This window comes from Pogona vitticeps, chromosome 5, assembly GCF_051106095.1.
Source record: "Pogona vitticeps strain Pit_001003342236 chromosome 5, PviZW2.1, whole genome shotgun sequence".
In the NCBI taxonomy this organism is placed as follows: Eukaryota; Metazoa; Chordata; class Lepidosauria; order Squamata; family Agamidae; genus Pogona; species Pogona vitticeps.
The window spans coordinates 176521307-176526581 of record NC_135787.1 but is presented as its reverse complement, the minus strand read 5'-3'; the positions used below and the strand labels follow the sequence as shown (position 1 = coordinate 176526581).

At 38.6% G+C, this 5275-nt stretch overlaps 1 long non-coding RNA gene across 1 annotated transcript in view; it reads left to right on the top strand.

Annotated features, from left to right (window-relative positions):
- Nucleotides 1–3677, top strand: part of LOC140707287 (uncharacterized) — a 29036-nt gene extending 25359 nt beyond the window's left edge. Inside the window, exon 3 of the long non-coding RNA XR_012087216.2 lies at nt 1754–3677. This is a non-coding gene — a long non-coding RNA (uncharacterized LOC140707287). The remainder of the gene's footprint in view (nt 1–1753) is intronic.
- Nucleotides 3678–5275: the final 1598 nt, after the last annotated feature.

The window sequence follows — 5275 nt, the reverse complement described above, 5'->3', positions numbered from 1 at the left end:
TCTTTTAATAAAAATCAGCCTTCAAGCATCAGCTCTAATACATTTTGTAAGGATTGCTCTTTTTGGATACTGAATAATTAACAACTTCATCTTATATTTCAGCAGAGGGCACTCAGTACAAATTCTAGACCAAAAATGTGATAAAAGAAGCAAAGTATATTGTACAATATTATCCTATACAAAAAGTCTTTGTAAACTAATAGATACACTTTTAATATGCACTTTTAAATGGAAAAACAAGGGCAGCAGTATAAAACTTTCAATTTAAATTTACATCTGTATTACAGGAGCCAGGAGCCCAAGTACATAAATTATAGTTTCTCCACTTGACTTGCTGGGGTCCATCCATAGCTGTCCTTTGTGGTGAGTCCTTGAACTGCAGGGTGAGAGTTTCACTCTTCCAGTCTGGCCAGTGGCTGTTCCTTGGCAGAAGGAGTAAGTATAAAAGGACTCTCGTGTAACAATGAGATCTTTCTGAACTCCGATATGTTGCTGAATTATTTCTCAACATTAAGTCTTGAATTCTGGCATACTCCCTCAGTTTCGCCATCTTCCTCTGTGCTTGTTTGAGGCTTCCCCACCTCCTCCCTCCCTTTCTTTTTGATTTTGCCAACATGCCTAACACAGGCTAACATAGCTAGTTTTCTAGAAATTAATCTTGCCTCTAAACCTACATCTAACTATTTTGTTAGCCATCAATATATTGGAATTCCTGTGAAGTCAGAAAATACTTTGAATTTACTGCATGGAACTTAGTTACGTTTGTTTTTAAAATTCTTCCTAGATGAAGGTTAAAAAAAATGTAGGATCATAAAGAGTGTGGCTTTATTCACAGCCTAAAGTTGAACACTGGTGTGCAAGAAATTTGACAATCTGCTTTATATCTTCCCTATATCTTTTGCCATTCTATTGAAATATTCAGTTACCTCAGTGGTAGCAATGAAACATCAAATGTTTGTATGTTTTCACCAGGCGAGTAAATAGTGAGTCCAGAAGATAGATTTAAATTGGGAAAAAGGATGGCTGGGAATAAAGCCTCTAATCAGAAATGGGAAAACTACCATAGAACTCCAGCCAGCATGACCAGGTATGCTTTTCCTGGAATGGTGGCTGGGATATTCTGGATCTAGTATGTAGTCCCCCAAAGTAACTTTTCTCCATCTTCTTTCACTTATTACAACTACTGCAATACAACCTGCAGGATGCTATGGCTCTTCTAAAAGAATCTTGCCTCAGATTTGCTATTTTTCATACAGTTTGCCCTGCTTGCTTCCTATGCAGAGTTCATTTCCTGGTCAGGATGCTCTCAGTTCAGATGCCCTTAATTAACCCTTTAGCTGGCTTTTAAAAAGCCAAAAGACCCCTCCAGAGGCAATGCTGCAGCATGGAAGGAATTCATAAGGACTTCTTTCCTGGCATGTATAAAGGCATGATTTTCAAAGATCTGCCTTTTGTAGTACAGTAGAAGCACCAAAATTTGTAAAACATGGCACGTTTTGGAAGGAACTATGAATACTCATGCTCATTTGCTGTGGCACCTTTGCACATCTGGACAAACCTCAGCAGAAAAAACAACCCCCTTTTCTCTATATAAAATGTTGCATCTGATGTAATTCCCAGCTATATTTTCTTACTAACCCAGTGCCACCTTATAAACCCCATTGGAGATTATGATACTCATTACTCTGGTGTTCTCCTTTGTTATCTATAGGCTGGGATTAATTAAACCACCAATCATTGTCATTGTTTACAGAACAATGCTTCCTGGAAGGAGAACTGAAGATCAGCAGGGGCCTTAATAGTTGTTGCCAAGAGTTAAACATCATCAACTACTTGTACTCAGGCTCTTTGCTTTAGGACCATGTTTAACTGTATAAATATTTGCCATGCAGTCTCTGTCCCATGTGTGAAGAAGTGGACTTGTCCACAAAAGCTCACATTAAAAAATAGCAGTCTTTAAGGTGTCACGATATTTTTGTTGTCTTTATATTTTTATTTTTTGTCTATTTGCCTTCTGCACATTGTGCATAAGTTTTCAAATATCTGTCCTTCTCCGTTTATTTGCTTCTTCTCTGAAATTAAAAGCCACAAACACTTTCTCTGACGAGAAGCCTCCTGAACAGACGAATCTCTTTTCTATATCTTTTTTACCTCCATAAGGTCATTTTTGAGGTTCAGCATCTAGGACAGTGCCCACTATCCAATGTATCACTGTTTTTTTTGTAAACATGCAGTACTCAGAACAAAGTAACTGGGCAATCAAACATCAAGGAAAAACCTATTATTAGTTTTTGGGTTTGATGTCTTTTTGACATTCAGGAACAAGACGTACAAATGTCCACACTTCCTGTACTTCTGAAAAGATGCTGCTTCCAAAATTAAGCCTTTCCATCACATGCTGGCAGGGAGCAAGTTAGTGTTTCTCTGTGATGGAATTTAACAACTATAAACAGGGAACAGGCATTCGTTGATTTATTGCTTCAATAGGCAACTCTGTTATGGTATGTTGATATAACTTCAAATGCTTGGTCACAATCTGGCATAGTCACTTGTTGCAGAGTGTGAGCCTCAACATTATTCAGAAACAAACACTTACCAGTTCAGTTTAGGTTACTCCTCAGTAAACAATCTTAAGAGTCTTCTTGCACATTGCTTAAATTTCTCCAGGTCCCAGTGGACTCAATGGATCTACAGATGTTCAACTGTGGTAAATTCATGTCCTGTGTGTTTATTAATAGGCCTTAATATCCATAAAGAAACTGGTGTGAAGGAGGTTGGAAAAAGTGGAGTTCACAAATGGCACTGTTTACATGACTATGACACATAATAATGAAAACAAAAGAAAACATAAAGATTTTATAACCCTGTTGCTCACACTGGCAAAATTAGAAATTGCTTAGGAACGGATATTGTTATGTGATATCACATCCTGGTTTAGAAGGATCTGGCAGCTAGCCCTTATGGACAAATTAACAAAGAAATTAAGGATATTAAGACTTGTAAATCAAAAAGATAAATAGCATACGTTTGGCTTCATTTATTCACTATGTGAGTACAGACAGCACTAATTAACTTTTATTTTTGGAAATACACATGCTTAATGCCTTCTCTGGATGTGGGACTGGCTACATTTTCAGTGGGAACATAATTTACATAATTCCTGACCAACTCTGTCTGACATTCTACTTTTCACTGCTTCATTTGTTTATGTTTAAATAAACAATATTTAAATAAAGGACATGGGTCAGGGATGCTGAGGTGCTGCTTCTGAGTGAGCACCCTTCAGAAGACGCAAGGCTGGGAAGCACTATTAATGATCCCCTGCAGGTGAGAGGCCAACACGTCACTATAATGCTTATAAAGGCTTTAACTGTTTTATAGCCTTTTTAAACGTCTTCCAGTGTCACTGATTTCTCTAAAAGCTGTCTGCTATCTTCAGATAATTGTGGTACTATGGTGGCCCTCTGAGTATTGATATTTACCTCAGACATACATTTAGAGAAATACAATAACTCTGCAAAAACTTATGTAATCCTGTTGGGGTCTGTGTCTGTAACCTTGGCTATCCAAAATAATAATGACCTTATCTTTAGATTTCCTTTTCTTTAACCTGGCTGCTAATAAGCCGCCTAGAGTGGTCATAACTGACCAGATAGGCGGGATATAAATAAAATAAATAATACCCTAAATCTGTTGCCATCAAATTCCTATCATTTCTGTTGGATGTATAAAAAATCCTAGCATGACGTTACTGATGTCTATGGTGTTTAGCTCCACTTGCTTTCTATTCAATGTTTGCCAAAATTTCAAGGAACCAGTTTGCTTATATATACTACTTCTCAGGGTAGCTATTTCAGATTCGATATCTCACACCTTCTCAGTCCTCAGTCATTTTATTGCTGAAAATTCCTTTATGCACCAGCCTCGAAGGACCATTTTCATAGCCTCTCGCCCAACTTTTTGGGAGATAAAGGAGTCTGAGTTTTCTTTCAAAGAATTTTCTAATTATTTGAAGGAAACTCTTCCAAATCATGTTCACTTGCTGTAGATGTTATCAGTGAAGGACTGAATTTCCAAATTCTATCTGTTCTAGACTGTCCAGTGATATTTCAATACACCAATAAAGGGACATGACTGGTTCATTTGACTGCTCCTAACCTCAGATCCAATGTCTTCTGCAAAAGACTATGTGTTACCCTAATGGAATTCAGCCATGAAAGAAACTCCATGGACTGCTGAATAATATGAGTGGCTGTAATCTCTGGGGTTGCATTCTGCCCAGACCTTGCACAGGCATGAGAATTAAGGATAGGGCCCAGTGGTTTAGCCATCTGGCTGCAGAGCCAGAAGTTGGGAGTTTGATCCCCCCACTCTTGCTTCCCTGACAGGGGCTGGACCCAATCATCCATAGGGTCCTTTCCAGCTCTGCAGTTCTAAGATTATGATGATGAAAATATTTATTCTTAATTCAATCTATTTGTGATGCTGCCTCTTTATTCTGGCATGCATATGAAACATACAGATCCAGACCCTGCATGCGTATGTTTATATCACCTCCAATTATAACCTCTTGTGTAAACATACAAAACGAGATCTGACCTTTATTAAGAGCATAAATTGAAGCAAATGCTAATGAATATATAAGTTATTTAAAACTCTTTCAACAAAGAGGTAACTAATGGTTGTTGTGGGTTTTTTGGGCTCTTTGGCCGTGTTGTGAAGGTTGTTCTTCCTGACGTTTTGCCAGTCTCCGTGGCTGGCATCTTCGGAGGACTGGAGTAGGAACTCCTCTGAAGATGCCGGCCACGGAGACTGGCAAAACGTCAGGAAGAACAATCTTCAGAACGCGGCCGAAGAGCCTGAAAAACCCACAACCATTAGATCCCGGCCATGAAAGCCTTCACGAATACAAAGAGATAACTTTTAGCAGTTATATCATTTGCTTACCAGTGCAACAGGATCTCATAATAAATGGTGGATGCATACCTTTTCTTAATTTTGTCTGAGGAAAACACTATTCTGCTCAATTCTTATTCAGCTAATTACTAGTAATAGCACTTTCGTATCTGAGCTGGAGCCAAGGCCAGCTCTACCATTAGGCAGAATGTTTCAAGAGGCAGCTGCTGAGAGGAAGCAGTGGCCGTTCCAAAGCTCTTCCTTGTGAGCCTCCTAGCCTTTCTCCCCAACCTTACATGAACAACCATGTGTTGTATGCTCTACAGCATTGTGCACACAAATACAACCATGTCTGGTAGATATGTAATGTGGAGATAGG